Below are 20,861 nucleotides of genomic sequence, written 5' to 3'. Positions count from 1 at the left end.
ATCTTATTGTTATGAATTACCTAATTATCTTATTACCCTTTACTTCTTATCAATGTTGACAGTTTAATTATGGAAAAATCGTCTCCTTTTGGGTTGTGCAAAACTGCTCCTAAGGCATTTAACTTTCGTAAGGCAAATTTTCCTCTTCTATATGAATTAATCTTGAATATCGATTGGAAGCAATTGTTTCAATGCACAGACGTTAACAAAGCCTGTGACATTTTGTATAACTTAATTAATAATGTTTTTAAAACCACTGTACCATTAAAAATAAATCGGAAACGAAGATATCCCCCTTGGTTCACTTCTGAGATCATTCGCTTAATTGAAAATAAAGAATTAGCTTACAAAAAATATAAAAAACTAAAACTATTACTATGAAATATTTCGAAATGCTAGACTAACTCTTAAAACGCTACTCAATAGTACATTTCTAAATTATTTACGTCAATACCAAAATAATTTCCACGCTGACAGTTCTCAGTTTTGGACATACATACAGATGAAGAAGGGCGACTCCAGAATACCAGGTGTGGTGAAAGATGGCAATAATGAGTTCTCGGATCCCAAGTCAATAGTCGAGGCTTTTGCTCCAGTGCGTTTAACAGATACCATGTGGTACCGATTCTATTCCAAGCCTTTTAGGTAAAGACTGCGTTACACCTTTAGCGAAACCATTGGCTCACATTTTTAACTTATCCATTCAAACAGGTTCGTTTCCGTCTTGTTGGAAGATCGCGCGAATTATTCCAGTTTTTAAAAAGGGCGACAAGTCAGAACTTAGAAACTATAGACCGATATCAATTCTATGCAATTTCTCTAAGCTTTTTGAAATTTGTATACACAAACAAGTAAGTACACTAATATCGCCCGATCAACATGGTTTTATGGAACAAGGATTATGTATTACTAATTTATGTTGTCTTTCCGAATACATATGTCAAGCCCTAAACAACAGAAGTTAAGTGGATGTTCTGTACATGGATTTTCAGGCTTTCGATCAAGTAGATATCACTATTTTATTGATAAAACTTTATTATCTGGGTTGCTCTGAAAATGTATTAAAATTATTTTCTTCGTACCTTCTAGACCGAATGCAGTTTCATCAATACATCGTAAGATCTGGTGTCCCACAAGGTGCAATCTTGGGACCGCTTCTTTTTTTGTTGTTTATCAATGACCTTGCACTAACTATTTTATGTCTAAGCTGCTTTTTGTAGACGATTTAAAAATTTATAGAAAAATAGAAACCATATCTAATTGCCAACTGCTTCAATCTGAACTAAATAATATATATGACTGGTGTCGAAATAACAGACTTTTTTTAATGTGTCAGAGTGTTTTCAGGTAACTCTTTGTAGAAACAAAAATTTTATTCAGCACAATTATGAAATACAATATTTTCCTTTGACTAGGTGTATTGAAATTAAGGATTTGACCAAAATTTCAACTTTAAAAATCATATCCATAACATAGTTGTAGCAGCATCCAGATCTCTGGGTTTTATAATTAGAAATTGTCGCAATTTTGAAGAAGTTAGGGTGGTGCAGTTTTTATATTGCTCATTTGTTCGCTCCAAGCTTGAGTACGCTTCAATTATATGGCATCCATATAATTGAGATTGATATAATTGAGTCAATTCAGCGTAGATTTTTAAAATATTTAATGTACAAGACCGATGGTGTTTATCCAGCAAGAGGAACATCTCAAGATATAATGCTTGCACGTTTTAACATGAAAGCCTTAGCCGACCGCCGTGTCGTACCGGCCGTGGACTTTTTATATAAGTTAGTTAATTATAAAATCGACTGTAGCTCATTGTTAAATCAAATTTACTTTGTCGTTCACAGATTAAACTCTAGAAACCCTCGAACATTTCAGTGTAATAGAGCAATAAATAACATTTTTAGAAGGTCGCCGATTTATTATATGTGTAACTTATTTAATACTCTTTGTAACCACAACTTGGACCTCTTTGTTGCTTCAACGTCTTTCTTAATAGGATTTTTTAATCAATAATCTTAAATCTTGAATTTCTCTTAGAGATTTTGTAGGTAGGTAATGCTTTGAGTAAATGTATGTTTTCTAAAAATTTTATTAGCCTATAAGCCTCTTCCATAATTTTTCCTTTAGCTTAATATTATATTGTATTATTTAATTTTAAACCTTAAACCTGTTGTACACAATTCTTTCTGTATTTCCTGTAAGTGGGTGACTGTTGGAACTAAAAGCCTTATTATTATTATTATTATTATTATTAAAAATATGGTTTAACAGGTTTGGTTGTTTAAAATAGACGAACAAATGTTTCCTTAAAATCTAACACTCCCCAATTACCAATTTCTATAATTTAGCACAGGCAGTCATTTGGGGAAAATGTACCCGAAAACTCGGCACTCTATTAATAACTTAAAACTGAAATGAGAAATTTTATTAAATTTCTCATTAAGTCATTGACATTTTAAAATGTAATTTTAATTAAAAGTCATAGAACTACAAAAAACTTTTTATTAAATCATATTCTTCATGTTAGAACATCGTATTGACGTTCTAAATTGTAATTTTAATTAAAATCGTGGAACTAAAGAAATTAATTTTTTTCAATCAGAATCATAATGTTCGTAGTATGATGGGTTATGGTGTTTTTGTATAAGAGGTTAAGGATGACATTCGTCAAGCGAAGCAAATTCAATCAATCGCGACAGGAATTTGAATACCGACGACTCACGAACATCTTCGAAATCAATAGTTGGATGAAAAATGCAATTGGGAAAACTTAATGGAAATAAAGTTTTCCGTCATGTAAACGGTACGGACTGACAGGTTATGACCTTATACGGTAAACAAACTTAATTTGAGGTCTCAAAACCGGGTATTTCTAGATGAAAACAGGGGAACAAATGTTGGTCACATGTATACAGGAAAACCGCAAGAAACCCAACCGTGATTTACATTATATTTGGTAAAACAAAGCATGTCTCTTCATTTAACAGGGCTTCCCAAGGTAGATAAACCTTAAGACTTGCATTATAGGTTATGTAAACATTGCAACAGCATGAAAGGAAAATTCATGAAAATAACTGGGAAACCTGAAGCATGGTGATGAAAAATCTCTCAGTTTTAGGCATTTGTGGTTTTTTTACTGTCCTAAGAACAACCAGGACTGAAAACAATGAAGGCCAGGGAATACCACAAAGTCAACGGAGAACTAGGTATAACCTATAAGAAATCGAACGTTTTCATAGCACCATCAGGCCAGAAGCTGGTCTCTCTATAAATGTTTACCATTACAAGCCTTTCCTTTTTTATGTAAATTATAAATTAGAGGTTAAATGTTAACGGGGCAAAGCTATCTAAGTTTTCTTGAATCATTGCACTTTAAAATAAATTAAGAATTCAAAATATTCTGTTGACGAAATAATTTGTTATTTTTTGGGTTTTTTCTGGAATATTTTGACATGTCTTCATATTTTCTTGGTATTTTATGAATTATTTAGAAAATACTAACAGATTCAAAACAATTAAAATTTCTACCATATAAATAACTTTGTATTGGCATTTTAGTATGATTTCTACGTTAAATTTGATAAATAACAAATAGATCATTTACCCATATACACTAAATACCGAAAACCTGTGACAATGTAGCCAATATTGGTCCACAGCTCTTGGACTAAAACACAAATAAGAGCCACGCCTAAGATTTTTATTTCCCAATATTACCAATGGTAAATCTTCTTTAATAGTCCAAGTCCTTTTCAGGACATATCGGAATAAAGAAAATTTTAAATTTTAATTCGACTGTTATATAGTCCAAGAGCATTGCGTATATTTTGAATTTTTTAAACAATTAAGAGATAATACCTGGTTTAAGTTTTACTATATTCCAATGTATGTGTAAGAGTGAGAAGGTGTGAAATTATTAGTCCAAGAGCCTTATATATGAAACTGTTTTGACACTTAACGTGGAAAACTTCACTTTTTACACATAATTTATACAAAATTTGTTCGTAGCTCCTGGACTAAAACAAAAACACGAGCCACGCCCAAGATTTTTTTTTTAATATTACCAATGGTTAATCTTCTTTAATAGTCCAAGTCATTTTTTGATTTAGAAAATTTTAAATAGATATTTTTTCAGGAGGTATCGGGCTAAGAAAAATTTTAAATTTGAATTCGACTGTTATATACTCTAAGAGCATTACGTTTATTTTCAATTTTCAAGACAATTAAGAGTTATTGCCCTGGACTAAATTTTACCTCAATTCTTCCTGGAATTTGAAAGGGCCATCTTGCTAACTCCAGACATACTGGGATCTCAAAAGTTACTAAATTTAGAAAAACTGTTAATTAAACAAAGTTGCAGAGATTAATTAATAATTTAAAGAGAGAATCAGGATGCTTTTTGAATGAGTAAACTTGCAAGGATTTTTGTTAAATTATTTAAATTGAAATAAAATTTTTGGTATTTTTTTTTTAAAACTTCTGTTATTTTATTACGACTTTTATTGGAGTTTAAGTATCGTGAGATACCATTAAACTATTTAATTTCTTACTTATTTTATTGACAATTTTTGGGCCTTTTAGGGGAATTTCTGGAAATTTTTGAGTTATTTCGCAATATTTTGACTTTTCTAAGAGAACTTTTTTGAACATTTGAAAAAAAATATTTTTATGAACTTTTTGATACTTTTTTCTTTTCTTTGTTTTAACTGTCCATAAGTATTACACGTTAGACAGAATACTAGCAAAGCAATACCGTAGTAAAATCGGTACACACATTAATTCTTTATTTTATTTTAAACATCTACTTCAAAAATTCTGAAATTAAAAATTGAAAGACAAAACGTATTTTAAAATATTAAAATTCAAAGAAACGTGATTTGAAAGGCCTGGAAGACGTAAAAAATGATTCCAAAGTCCTGTAATAAAACTAGATCTTATTCTAAAGGTCTTGAATATTATAAAAATACCAAAAAAATCTAGAAAATTATTTAAAAAAATTTAAAAATTCTGAAATTAAAAACAAATATTTCCTTATCCTAAAACATTAAAATTAAATACTTGGAAGACGTAATAATTGATCTAAAGTTTTGGAATAAGACAAGAGTTTATCCAAATATCTGGAGTACCATAAAAATACTTAAAAAATCTGGAAAATGTTAAAAAATCCAAAAGTTGCGGAATTAATAATTGAAAATAAAAAAATATTTTAGAACAATAAAATTAAAAGATATTATTTAAAATACTTGGAAGACGTGCAATGATAAAATACTGCCTGGGCCAAGACTTATTACTATAAAACAAAGACAAAAACTTATCTTTTGTTGCCAGAGGTTCATCCTCCAATAGTGCATCGACCACAAGTAATGTGACTCTTCACTTTTATTATTGTCTCGGTACTAGGTTTCCAATCAGTAATATCCTCTCTTAAACTTTTTGTTGATTAGAAAAGCTTTCTAAGCTATTCTTTGGCATAACACTAAACAAACGAATCCATTTTCTGTCCCCCAAATTATATCCCGCTTCTTAGCATTTTTTAAATATCCACTTAATAAAAAGAAATCCACTTGTTCAATAACAAGTACGGCCCTGGTTCGCCTTCGAGCCGTAAACAGCGAGAATCCCGGCGAATCTTAAAATCGTACCTCCCTGTCAAGAGTCTCTGCTTATTCGGCTGTACCACCGTCACATTCACAAACGGTGCCTCCGGGCGAAAGTTGAACTAAACGCAAGCTGCTGGATATTAACTTTTGACTCGGTTTACATCAGAACGTTTCTTCAGAAGAAGAAATTCTATAAACGTAATAAGTAAATTAACTGCACAGCACAGTTGGCTTGCTTTTGAATGTGACAGAATATAGCCTTTGAGCATATAATAAAAAACTCTATGATATCTATTGAGTACTGCGGTTGTACTGATAGTATCATTTTTTTAAGAACTCTTTATGGGGTCAAACCCAACCGGTGCGTTTCAATAATGTTTTCTCTGATGCTAAGAATATTGATTCGGATTTGCCACAAGGGTCAATATACACTGCTGATTTACCAAATGTTGTGAGTAATTCTAAACTGCACCAATATGCTGATACAATATCTTGTAATATTATGTCAAATACTATTAATAGGTTGTAAGTCAGTACTCGCAAAAACATAACTTAACTATTCACCTCAATAATTCTAGTCAAGGGGAGGAATATATTGCCATTTAACTCATATTCAATTAAACGGTCAGACAATTATATTTCCTGAAAACATGAAATTCTTGAGTGAAAATGGTGACAGTTTTCTAAGATTACTAGGATTACTAAGGACTTACTTGCAAATGCAACCAGCTGCTGTTGCTTCCTTTTTGATCTTTAAAATTTGACTACATTTTAGAATACATATTATTTTGAAAATTAAACTACGGTAATTATTTTTATAGTTTCTGTAATATTTTGCTCGTATTTACTAGATTTTATATACTTGCTCGCTATGGCTAGTCGCCATCGGCAAAAACAATACAGAAAATTCTAGACATGTGTATTTCATGACAATTGATTCAGTTTTAATTCAAGTTTAATTTTTATCTTAGAAATAATTAAACGATAGCCAATGTTAGTCAGGTTAGCGATTTCGATGTTGCCAATAAGGGTATGTTCCTGACATAAAAAAAGTCTTTGTTTGGAGTGGTTAAAATGCCCGTTTTATATGAACTCTATACAACTACTATATATATATAGTAGTTGTATAGTAGTTGTATATATATATATATATATATATATATATATATATATATATATATATATATATAAATTTAAATAAAAAAAACCCTTTAGAATATTTCTTGAACAAGTTACCACTAAGAAACCATGTTCATATATGAAATATTAGGTATTATACTTTAAGCATATCACATCATTCCATCACTCTATTCGAGCGTTATTTTACATATAATGCTGTTCATATTACATAAATTTAAAAATATGTTTTTAAGACAATATCAAGTTTTAATCTTGGTATGGATATTTGCTTATATAGTCGGTTTTCTTCTTATTTTTAGATAGTATTTTATATTGTCCGAGAGGTTAAGAGTAGTTTTAAGCTAATCTCCGCCTAGTCTGGTAAATAGTCATTAGAATGTGTAATTCTTTGAATAAAAGCACACTAATTTATTTATGTAAGCTGAACTGTGAATTGAAATTAATGAAATATCATTCTACTAAACTGAATTTAAAAACTATTGAATACAAAAAATAAGCTGAGATAAATATGAACAACAAGGGGAAATCTTGGGAATAGGGAGAATTTAACACTGAGAACCAGCGGCAAGTTAGATCCTCAGGCATACCGGGATCTATAGAAATAAGCAGGCAGACCACTCAGCCTATGAAGCATGTAATGTAAACATAAATCTTCATATTAAGCTGATACGTGTTCTATCCGAAATAAATGATACCATATGGGATAGATGGAGGAGACAATTTCAGGATCAAGAGAAGGAGTCGAACACTCACAAGCCTCTAAAGGAATCATGATTTAAAGAAGTACAGCTTAAGAGGAAGGAGATACCTAACAAGTATAAATAGGATGAGGTTAAACCATTACTGAACTTAAATAGAATCAGTACAATGGACGACAACTCATGTTCTTGCTGACAGGAGGGAATTCTTCGAATGCCAGAATTATATAATTCAAATAAATAACCTGCTTGATAACCGAAACACGTACAGTTGTCTTCCAATATACATTTATGATAAAAAATTCAACCCTAAAAGCCTAAACGAATAGTACAGTTATTTTTGCAAGCAAGCGACATCAAACTGTAACAATAAAAGCCCAGGACCAGTCAATTTTTTTCCAGAAGTTAATAAAAATTAATTGATAAAGTAAACTTGGATCTCTACTCTTAAGTCTAGTAAAATTCTAACAGAATATCTCGAATCACATACTCGGAAAGCTCTATTAGTGCACTTTAGTTAACAGAAATGCATAGACCAAAGCAGCCTATACCTATGCTTTATTACCTTCGAAAAGATATTTGCAAGAGTAGAGAGCAACATACGAGGTCTATAACTCCTGTCTAAACTCCCTTTTCAACGTGGGAATGGATGTGAGGGATATTTAATTAATAAGAAATCTTTATTGGCATCAAATAGTAATCGTTGGCGTTGGGCGTTAGCATATAATTGAATGCATTTAAAAACCATGGAATAAAAATGAAAATTAAGAAGACGAAGACAACGGTAATTATCAAAAATCGACGGTGAAGTCCAAGAAATGGTAAATCGTTTTAAATATTTGGGTTCCTGGATTGAAAGACACACAAACTTTTATAACAAAATAATGACTAGAATTGAGCAAGCACGCCAAGGATTTAAGCGATATAAGCGACTCAATTTATACTTCGACTTGAGCGTGTGTCTGCGACTGGTGTGATGTTATTGGTCAATCCTGTTGTACAGCATTGAATTATGGACGTTGAACTGCAGGCGTTTGAATTCTAGTGATATATATATATATATACGAATGCTGAGGATTCCTTGGATGGAGAGAATTACGAACGATGAAAAACTTCAGAGGATATGTAGTGAGCAAGAGCAATTTGAAACTAAGGAAACCAGCATACGTCAACTAATAATTGAAGGAAAGTTGGAAGGAAAAAGGGGACTGTCCTGGATGCGAAATATACAGAACTGAACCGGCCTGAACTTCGAGCAGGCCCTTAGAATAGCACAAGACAGATACACATTTGTCAATGTGATTGCTAACCTTCATTGAAGACAACACGGAAAGAAGAGGATGCTAAGAAAGTTGTGTTCTTTGTTTAATTTCTAGTAAGCACTAAGAGATTCGATTGGATGATATATAGGAGCCTGGTCTCTAATCAAGAAATTATCATCTGGAATAAACTTCGAGGCGATATCATTCGCAGAGTTCTAAAAGTTCATAGTTCTTAGCCGTGCCAACCGTGCTTAAAATATGGTTCGATTTAAATTTACTGTAAGGCAAATTGCTTATCTTTCTTGAACGAATGCATCCTCAAGATTTTTCTTTGATTCTCTTAATAATGCTTGCCAATTTTTCAGCTAAGGTTAAAGTCTAAGGTTATCTCCTTCCTCTACCACCATTTGAGCTTGATATAATTTCATAGCTCTATTGACTTTATATTTCAACTTTTCTAATTAAACTTTAGGGTAAGGATACGTTTAAATTAAGAAAAAAGTAATAAAATGTACAGGGTCGTAGCTAAAGGCCATTTAAAGCTTTTGAAAATATTTCATTCCACTGATTTAAATTTTAAAAAATGCACAGGGGCGTATTTTGAGGTAAGGCTAAAAAAATAGGGCTAAAATATCCCGAGTTGCTATTCGACTCAATAATTAACCTCCTATTTCAAAAAACCATATGAAGTTTAACTGCCGAGTAATGCAGACCGATGTTAAGTCTTGAAAATCGAGAAACTTGAATGAATAAACTGGATCGTAGTCTCGCCACAGAAACCTGTAGCTCTACAATAATGCGGCTAAAACAAAGACAATATTCCAATACAAGAATTCAACCTCAGCTGTACCATATACATCCAGGACTTCCAAATTGGAAGCTACCGTGATAGCAAAAACTCATTCTACCACATAGGGCTATCAAACGTGACACTTGATGCGAATGGATTTGCCACGCTTTGAACTCGACAATCTCTACTTTGACCACAAATTTAAAAAAGTAGTCCATTTTTCTCAAAGAGACCTCTTAATAATAGGAATTCAGAGATTGGAGGGACACCAAGTCAATGGTCTCAAATCTCTGCTTGTTTTGTTTTCTTTTATTTTATTTAGTTTTAAAACCGGATATAATGCGTGAACGTCAGCATTATTTTTTATGTATTTATGTTTTGTTTCAACATAAATGTTTTGGGTAATTCGTATCTCAACATTGTAATTTGTGTCTATGCATTGTTGTTTTTATACTAGGGTTGCTTTTTACTTTTAGATCTAAAGAGGCCTTAGGGCGAAAGTTTTTTAAAAAATTAACATAATTTAAGACCATTGACTTTGTGCCCCTCCAACCTCTATATTTTTACTTTGACCAATTTCTTTCTGTTTTAGTTCATAGATATATTTAAAACTGTACCGGGTTGTCTCATCTGTACCATGTATTTACTGGTACAGACTAACGGTTTGGTTCATAATCGAAGGACACCCCTATTTGCCATTGTAAATACTATTAAAATAAAAATTATTGAATAATTTATTATTTGGCAAATAAAACGTATTTCAAATTGAATTTAGAAATATACAAACCCTATTTGATATCCAGTACCAGAAACTAGAAGAAACCAATCCTGGACCTGTCTAAGGTACAAAGGTTAGCCTATGGATTATCATCCTCTACTTCTTAATATAGCTACCATCGCCTACTTTTTACTGAAGAAGATGAAGAATTTTAAGAAGGAAGCCTTCATAGAAAAAGAGCTACTAGAGCATTCAAGCCATATTCATCTCTTGAGGAAAAAGCAGCTTAGTATACTATTATAAATTTCACCAGATTTTATTGTAAAAGGGGTTCATTAGCTTTTAACACTTAGTTAAGTTAATTGTATACATTCTCACATAAATTTGTGTTTTTAAACGCCCTGTCTAAGAATCCCAAACAAACCAACCCTCTTCTTTCCCGTAAATACACTTCGCAACACCAAAACAACGAACCGAACCGCCCGGGTACTCTCGGCTCAGTCAAACCCGAGCATTTTAACAGTCACATTGCGCCGGTACCGCAAGGTTACCGAAGGCGAAGTAGTACCTCGAACGACGTATCTCGCAGATAATTCTTTCCTTGCTTTTTTTTTTGTTTTGTTTTGGTTTTCGACTTATTTATAGCTTCGGTCTTTGCGAGTCTGTACCTGAGAGGCCGTAATTTATCTCGCGGGTTTACCATATCAAAATCGACAAGTAAACAAAGACCGAACTGTTAAACGAAAAACGTGCAAAAGTGGAATAAATTGGTGCGAAAAAAAATTTGATATTTTTGTGATTTTATCGCGGTTATGGTCGGTCGGGTGTGATTTTGCTGCATCACTTGTGTGATTGGGATTTGGATTACCTTCAGTACTTTTTTATTAAAATGGTTAGTGTTTCATTTCGTTTTTACGTTCTATGATCAATTATTATTCATTCATTCTTTATATGGTACGGCTCCAGCTGTAAATAACAAGCCCGGATACGGTTTTTTACCTTTTTCAGGGGGCTATTAAATGTAAATTTAGACGCCATCCTTATATCATTAGGAGAGTTTTTGCAAACGAGAGATTTTTATCACATTTGGCTACCTTAAGATGGAATTTATTACTCATGTACGTTTTAAGAATTAAAACTAAGTACACATCAGAATTAGATATTTTACTATAGCGATTAGTCAGCGTGAATGTACGCATTATACAACGACATAAAAGGGCCAATATTCCCCAAACTATTGTTTAAGTTGAATTGGACCCTAAGCAACATTTCTAGAGAATAATTTTCCCTCTAGAAACTGATTTTTTTTTTATAAATTGTGTGATCATCTTAAATATCTGATAATTTCTTAAAATACGACAACAAATATTTAATAAATTAATGAAAAATACCCTAAAGAGCTTAAAATTCATCAAATAAAACGACTAAAATGAAACTTTTTTGATTATGGACATTGAACTCTTTACTTAATTAGGTTCATTCATTCTATACATTTTCTCCCTCTCAGGTTTACATATGAATAAAATCTCAACTAAAATGTGTGTTAACATTTAATGATCAACCATTGAACCTAATCACACTGTACTCAGTGACCAACCAGTCTGACTAATATTAATCAATACCATATCTTTGTTTTCCAACGCTTTTTTTTACTAAACGCCATGACTAACCGCGCCTAACCTCATTTTGTAACACTGATAATAAATTCTATTCGTTAGGAGCATGTTTAATAAGAGATTAAAAAAGAAGCAAATAAATTACGTCTTATATTATAATATTTATGACCCAAATACAACACTTTTATTACCGAATTTAAGTCGAAAATGGAAAATCCAATTCTGTCTATACCCGGCAGGTGTTCGTTAAATTAAATTCTTGACCTGCTACCAAGAAAAGATTAAAAAGAACCAAAGAAAGTACCAACGAAATATAGAAACCAGCTTCTGACGGTACGTTTTATATTGTATTTAAATATGGACTTTTTCATTGTCGTGATGATAATATTAAACAAAGGTTGTTTTATTGTTGTTATTTGGTCATAAAGATCTTTTGTGTAATGAGAAATTACCGTAGCACGTGCTTAGGAGACCTTTTAAAATTTTAATAAAGTAACATTTTTTGGTGAAGCAACTAAAGGAATTGAATCTACAAGGATATCATAAATGTTGTTATTATTATTAGTTGTATTACTATTATTTGAATGCATCTACTTTAATAGCCAATATTTCTTACAATTTTGCCTTAGCAATGACCCTTAGCAATATTTACAGTTTACTCTACTAAATATTACCTTTGTGATTTTATGAGAATATATTAATTAGTTTCTAAGATTTTCGACTTTAAAGTCAGTGGTTAACTTGTAGACCTAATTTAGTCCTTGGATATATACAGGGTGTTTCAAAAGTCATGGTCCAAACTGAAAGGGGGGGTAGGGGAGGCTATTTGGAATCACAATAACCCCCTATGTTGTTATCCGATTTTTGATGGTTTAGAAGTTATAGCTGTTTTTCAGTTTTTTTCTATAATTTACTTCCGGCTTAAAAACTTATTTTTTTCTATGTCTGGGGCTTTATTTTTTAAATATATTTTTTGTTTTTATTCCATCAAATGTCGAGTCTTTTTAACAAAAGTGTAGTGTAAATTTTTTTTTGTTTCGCTGCAGAAAATCTTGTTTAATTTGTTTTTGGATTCTTCAAGAATGAATTTTAACAATTTAATGAAGTACTACACAGTACACAAAGACCTACAGGAATTTAAACCAATGTTTAAAAACTTCCTACTATTTCTAGTCTTTCAATAAAAACATTTACCTTATAGTGTTTATTATTTGATCAATGTATGTAAGAAAATTTTTAGAAAAATGAAGCGAAAAAGAAATAAAATCATACCACATTTTTTGCTTGCATTCCACAAATTTGGTACTATTTAAATGCGCTTGACCTCCAAATTAGAATTCAGAATGCTATTAAGAGCCACAAACAAAAATGGTATTCTCACATGGACCATTTTAAATAGCCAAACCGACTATTGTTGGTATTTTTTGTATTGTTTTCTGTTTGTCTTCAGCTAACGTGTTGATTCATTTTTTTTCTGTTTTCTGACCTATTACACCAATAAAGTAATAATTAATCTGCATCGAGATGCCAGATCGGTATACCTCACAAGAATATGCTGAAATGCATTACATTTATGGATTGTGCGGTGGGAACGCTCGCCTTGCTGCAAGAGAGTATTGTGATCGTTATCCGTTTCGTGAACGCTTTCCCGATCACAGAGTGTTTATATGAGTACATAATTCATATTTGCGGGGAGAAATACCTGGTGATGTACAACAAATAGGCAGACCGCGGTTTGATGATGAAGAGGTGCTTGCTTTGATAGAGGTGGACCCTTCTACAAGTATTCGTAGAATTTTTAGACCTACTGGATTAGCTATAGCTACGATACATCGCATGTTGCGGAGGAACAACCAGCATCCATACCACGTACAACGTGTTCAAGCCCTCTTACCTCGTGACTACGCGCCTAGAGTAGCATTTTGCAGAGAAATGCCGGACTTTTTTGCATTTTGTGGTCCGATGAGTCTTCATTTCAAAGACTTGGTATATTTAATATTCACAATATTCACTATTGGGCTGTAGAAAATCCGAGAATAATAAGGCAAGATCGCTTCCAGTACCAATTTGGTGTGAATTTGTGGGCAGGAATTCTTGGTGAGAGGCCTTTCGAGTTACCAGTCAGATTAAATGGAGAGAGCTACCTAGATTTTTTAGAACTTTTGGAAGATGTGCCTCTGGAATTACGGGCAAGAATGTGGCTGCAACACGACGGAGCGCCAGCGCATAGTGCACGGAATAGTCAAAGACTATCTAAATGGTGCTTACCCAGATCGTTGGATAGGCAGAGGAGGAGTGGTATCGTGGCCGCCGCGCTCACCTGACCTTAATCCTCTTGACTATTTTTTATGGGGATACTTTAAAGAACTTGTATACTAAACGGAAAATAATACTGAAAATCAGCTTCGTCAAAAACTGCGAAATGCAGCAACAAGTTTACGAAACAGTGCTCGAGTATTTAGAAACTTAAATAGAAATTTTATAAGACGATATCGTTTGTGTATAAGAGCCGGCGGCGGCCATTTTGAACATCTTTTTTAAATAAATGCCAATAAAAAATTCGAAGTTTTATTTTAGCTTTTATTTCTTTTACGTTCCATTTTTCTAAAAATTTACTTAACCTATATTAAACAGATAAAGACCTTTAAGTTAAACGTTTCTATTAAAAGGCTATAAGTTGTAAGAATTTTTAAAACATTGGTTTAAATTCTTGCAGCGCCTTTCTGTACTGTGGTGCCTCATTAAAACGGTAAAATTTGTTTTTAAAGAAACCACAAAAAAATTAAACATGATTTTCTGCAGCGATAATACAATTTTTTTTATGATATACTTTAATTGAAAAGACTTGACATTAATAAATTAAATGAATTTTAAATAAGATACTAAAAAATATATTTAAAAAATAAATCCCCAGACATTAAAAAAAAATTATTTTTTAAGCCAGAAGTAAATTATAGCAAAAAAGTGAAAAACAGCTATAACTTCTAAACCATCAAAAATCGGATAACAACATAGGGGGTTATTTTGATTCCAAATAGGCTCCCCTACACCCCCTTTCAGTTTGGACCATGACTTTTGACAACATAACACCCAGTATATATATATACAGGGTGGTCCGGTTTCGATGGCGGAAAACTAAATGGCCGACGGAGAACGAAAAAATAATAAGTTTGCTATTATAAATAATATTCGAAAAATGATTCGTTAAAAAATTACAGGGTGTCAAAATTCTAATTAAAAAAATCAATTTTTTTTATTTTTCTTAAACCCCTTTAGATATTTTAATAAAATTTGGCACGTTTAGACAGTTAATCAAGACGCATCTTTTTGTGTAAAAATTATTAATTTTATTCACCAGTGGCGTGTGTGCGGGCCGATCTTCATACAATTTTAATTAAAAAAATGATGCGCCATTGGTTTTTTTTTAATTTCTTTTTTTTTTATGAAATCCTTGTTTAATTTAAAATAAAAAACATCTCTTTACTTTTTGTCGTACGACACACTGTTTGCGAGTAAAAAAATAAATTTTTATAAATGCTGATTCTTTTTTTATTAAATAAAAAATATGAAAATACTACGTCAAATTATTGCGTTGGTTAAATTATTAATTTTGCTATTGTTAACAGTGTTGTTAAAAGTATTGTGAAAAATGCGTCTTTCAAGTAATAAATACGCTGATATTCATTTCTGTTATGGATTTTGTGATGGAAATGCGGAAGCGGCAGTTCGTGAATATCGAAGACGGTATCCAAATAGAAGAATTCCAGATGCTCGCGTGTTCATTAGAATACATCAAAATTTTAGGAACTTTGGTCTACGTGGTAATAATGAACAATACCGAAACCAGAGAAATAATAATGAAAATCGTGTACTGCGCACTTTTGATAATAATCCAAGGCTGAGCTCTCGCAAGGCAGCTCAACAACTACAAATTCCTAAATCTCAAATATTGCGAACCTTACACGCTGACCACAGGCATGCATATCAACTACAGCCTGTTCAGGGTTTACACCCTGGTGATGCTGAAAAGAGAGTAAGATTTTGTCACTGGCTTTTAAACTCAACAGAGCAAAATCCCGACTTTTTACACAAGATACTTTGGACGGATGAGTCTTGTTTTACAAGACGCGGAGTGATAAATTTTCATAACATTCATGTTTGGGCACAACAGAATCCTCATGCAATTCGGCCAAGATCGTTTCAAAATGAATTTTCCGTTAATGTTTGGTTGGGCGTTATTCGTGATAATGTTTGTGGTCCGCATTTCCTACCTCCAAGGCTAAACTCACAACTATATCTGGAGTTTTTAAATAATAGTCTGCCGGACTACATTGAGGATTTACCCATTAATTTGAGACATGAAAGTTGGATACAACTGGATGGAGCTCCCCCACATTTTGGAATAGGTGTAAGAAACTGGCTTAATAATAATTACCCTTGAAGGTGGATTGGCCGGCTAGGGAGGAATGATCTTAATGATCAAAATGGTATTGGACCAATACCCTGGCCACCCAGGTCACCGGATCTTAATCCACTAGATTTTTACGTTTGGGGAAACATTAAGGATAAAGTTTACGCTAATCCCATATTTAACAGAGAGGAATTAATCTTAAGAATTCAGGAAGCATGTAATGACATGCAAAATCAAAATTTTGTGGTACTGGCTGCAATAAACTCCTTAATAACTCGGTGTAGAAAATGTATTGAGGTCGGTGGGCTGCATTTTGAACAACTTCTTTAATTATTAATTGTTTTTAATTTGTTATTGTTTTTAAACGAATTAAATGTGTTATCTTATGTGTTTTTATAAATCAGCATTTTTACTCGCAAACGGTGTGTCGTACGACAAAAAGTAAAGAGATGTTTTTTATTTTAAATTAAACAAGGATTTCATAAAAAAAAGAAATTAAAAAAAAAAACAGTGGCGCATCATTTTTTTTAATTAAAATTGTATGAAGATCGGCCCGCACACACGCCACTGGTAAATAAAATTAATAATTTTTGCACGAAAAGATGCGTCTTGATTAACTGTCTAAACGTGCCAAATTTCATTAAAATATCTAAAGGGGTTTAAGAAAAATAAAAAAAAATGATTTTTTTAATTAGAATTTTGACACCCTGTAATTTTTTAACGAATCATTTTTCGAATATTATTTATAATAGTAAACTTATTATTTTTTCGTTCTCCGTCGGTCATTTAATTTTCCGCCATCGAAACCGGACCACCCTGTATATATTGCCGAGCTAGATTACCAAGCAAAAAATAAAAAAACATAATTCAATTATAAAAAATCTAGAAATCTAAAGTAAAGATAAAGCTACAGTCTTTGGTGAGTTTTACTATGGCTAAACAATCCTATGCGAGATTTGCAAATCCGGCCACAAACATCACACGGAAATTCCTGCAGAGCCGGTCTTTGGGTTCTTCTAGTCGGTTGAGGAGCAACGGACGTCGCTCTTCTCCATTGGGCACGATTGTTGACTATCTCTTCCCAGTTGTTTTCAATTCCCAATAGCTTTAAATCATCGTGGACGACATCTTTGAAGCGTTTGTATTGGCCTCCCGGCCTCCTTGCACCTTCTGTTAGTTCTCCATACAAAAGAGATTTTGGTAAGCGCCGTTCGTCCATTCTGTATACATGACCCAGCCATCTCATACTTGCCCTTCGTACCATAGTGTCGATATTTATACAGTTTGATCTTTGCAGAACCTTTATGAAACCATCTGATTCTCATCATTTATCGCAGTTGCCGTTGCTGAAATTGTTCAAGAGCCTTTATATGTCGTCTGTATGGGATCCATGATTCGCAGCCATATAATAGCGTTGGTACAATTATTGCTCTATATACTGCCGTTTTCGTTTTAAGACTCAGATTATGATTGTAAAACAGTCGATCCTTAAGACTCCAATACGGTTTTGATGCAGAGCTAATTCTGTTTGCTATTTCGTCGTCTATGTTTAGTTTTGTACTAAATACGCTAGCTAGGTAGTTAAAGCGTTCAACTTGCTCCAAAGTCTCGCCATTGACCTGTATGAGCTGAGGATTATCTGATGCAGGAGTTCCAAGAAGCTTGGTTTTTGACGTGTTTAGTTGTAGACCTAAGGCTTGGTATGCCCAGGCATAAGAAGCAAGAGTTTCCTGAAGAGTTTCTGCTGTGTACGCAATCAGCGCACAGTCATCCGCATATGGAAGATCCGTGATAAAACGCACTATTGTTCTAGCTCTAGGACGTTTTAAATTGAAAAGCCCTCCATCATATCTATATCTGATTCCAATCCCTCTAGCAGTTAGATTTCTGTCAACAATGATCGATAGCGCCGCAAGGAAAACATCGAACAAAATAGGAGCCAGGACGCAGCCCTGCCTAACTCATTGGATAACGGTTCAGAAAGCTCACCGTTTACTAGCACTTGTGCTTGATTACTTGTATGTAAATTTTCGACAACTGTTTTAAAATGCACCAGAGGACCTTTCTGTTAACCGAATCAAAGGCCTTCGCCAGATCTATGAATGCGACATGTAATTGAGTCTGATGTTCTCTCGCCTTTTCTTGCCGCTCTGGGTTTCTGGAATAAGTTTTACCACAACTGGTTGTAGTCTATCCGCTTAGATCTTCGATAGAATCTATCCCGCTATCGACAGTAATGAAATGCCGCGATAGTTGTTACAGTCATACGCGGAGCCTTTATTCTTGTAAATGTTTATGATATTGGCGTTTTTAAAGTCTTGCGGGGTTTTTTCGCTGAGCCAGATTAGTCCTTGGGTACCACTTCCTTAGAGGACAAATATTTCTTAAAATTATATTTGGACTGAGTTGGACCACGAAAGACTTTGTACAGGATAGTCTACTAAATATCATGCTTTTTGTTTTATGAAAATAATCGCATCACTTTTCTAGATTTTTGGCTTTGAGTTGTGAGTTGTCACCTTGAAGATCAAAAATTGTCCTTGGATTCCACTACATGGAAAGACCCATATTTCATTAAATTGTGTCTGGTCTGAATTGAACCATAAGGGATACTTACAGGATACTCTACTGAACATCATGCTTTTTGTTTTATGAAAATACTTGCATTAGTTTTTTGGATTCTTGACTTTGAAATGAGTGGTCATCTAGAACAGTAAACATTGTTCTTGGATACCACTGCTTAAAAGGACCAATATTTTATTAAATTGTGTTTGGAATGAATTAAGCCATAATGGATATTTGTCCAGCATTCTCCACTGAGTATCATCCTTTTCGTTTTATGAAAATACTGTCATTACTTTTTTAGATTTTTAACTTTGAAGTGAGTGGTTAGCTTGAATATCAAACATTGTTTTTGGATACCACTACTCGAAAGGACCAATATTTTATAGTAAGTTGTGCTTGGACAGAATTAAACCATAATGAATATTTGTACAGAATACTCTACTGAACATTATGCTTTTTATTTTATGAAAATACGTGCATTCGTTTTTTGTATTTTTGACTTTACAATGAGTGGTCTCCTTGAAAACCAAACATTGTTCTTGGATACCACTGCTTTAAAGGACCAATATTTTAATAAGTTGAGCTTGGACAGAATTAAACAATAATGAATATTTGTACAGTATACTCTACTAAACATCATGCTTTTGTTCTTATGAAAATATTTTAATTATTTCTGTAGATTTTTAACTTTAGCAGTCACCTTGAGCATCAAATATTATTCCCGGGTACCACTACCCTAAAGGACCAATATTTCATTAAATTGTCTTTGGACTGAATTGAACCATAAGGGACATTTGCACAAAATACTCTAGTGAATATCATACTTTTGGTTTTATGAAGTTACTTCCATTAATTTTCAAGACTATTGACTTTGAAGTGAGTGGTCACCTTGATCGTCAAACATCTCCTTAAAGCACATATATGTCCTAAATGAAACGTATGCAAGAGGAACTGGTTAAAACATTTAGAAACATACATTAATAATTTTACTCTCTGTCTCTTTCTTATACAAATAAATCAACCGCAGTGATAAAAAAATTATCTCACTCCATAAAGTAATAAATTCCGTTAATGTGTAACCAACCAATTGAATTGTCACTGATAAATTTTAGAGTAATGGAGGCTTATCGCGATAAGAGTCAATATAAGTGTTGAGTCGCTTATCGTTTGTTTAAAAACCGTAAGTACTGGTGACGGAGTGATGTTAATGGCTATATATCGTATAGGCACACTTTGAAAGAATCTGTTCTTGGGTTCAATCTATATTTTTTTTGTCCAGTAGGTAGGTACCTACTTTAAAAACATCTGTTTACGAAAGCAGGTGGCCAGGCTAAAGATTTAAGGGTAAAGGGTGGTACCTGAGACATGTGTCTGAATATTTATATCCAGCACCTTGTTGTAAAGTCGGATTTAGAATGATTTATCAAATATTTATGATAGGTACAAGTTATTTTAATTTTTTTATCTAACGGTTTTCATGTAGTGTAACTGTGCAATTAATTATGTCACAGAATCAAATACTGCCATCTTTATTTGAAGCATTGTTAATGAAGTAAAATCTGAGGTTATCGCCTTGCGTCAATCGATTTGAGATGTTACATTTAAAATTTGTCGATGAGTGACACAAGACGTTTGACAGTAGGCGGAAAATTTGAATATTTTAAATCGACTTTACCCAAGGGATGATCTACAGCGATTTGTTAATCTTTAAGTACCTTATGATTTGTAGTAGGTGTAATTTGGTCCATAAAGTCAACATTCTCTCTAAATCATCTCTGACGGTTATCTGTCAGAATAGTAGTCCACATATGACATTTGGCAGTTTGACTTAACTGCTATGACCCTTAAACTGCCTGGAAGGAATTTGGAAGGCATTCTTAAATTCTAAAGCCAGTTTTAGTGTTTCTAGGGAATTAAGTGTTCATCGTTCAACTGCCTCGAAATAATTGCTTATTTCTTCCAGGCAGTCAAAGGCATTTCCTCCTACATCCGGGCAATGCAAAGTCCATGCATATATATCCCTTCACATGCCCTAGTTTCTTATTTCTTCCAGGC

General features: G+C 33.0%; 1 protein-coding gene across 1 annotated transcript in view; it reads left to right on the top strand.

Moving 5' to 3' along the window:
• Positions 1-10,729: 10,729 nt before the first annotated feature.
• Positions 10,730-20,861, top strand: part of LOC126740726 (uncharacterized) — a 32,845-nt gene continuing 22,713 nt past the window's right edge. Inside the window, exon 1 of the mRNA XM_050446872.1 lies at positions 10,730-11,106. The gene's annotated coding sequence lies outside the window, so the exon portion shown is untranslated. The remainder of the gene's footprint in view (positions 11,107-20,861) is intronic.

Source organism: Anthonomus grandis, chromosome 9 (genome assembly GCF_022605725.1).
Source record: "Anthonomus grandis grandis chromosome 9, icAntGran1.3, whole genome shotgun sequence".
Classification (NCBI taxonomy): Eukaryota; Metazoa; Arthropoda; class Insecta; order Coleoptera; family Curculionidae; genus Anthonomus; species Anthonomus grandis.
The sequence above is the reverse complement of the archived record's forward strand: the minus strand, read 5'-3'. Positions and strand labels throughout refer to the sequence as shown.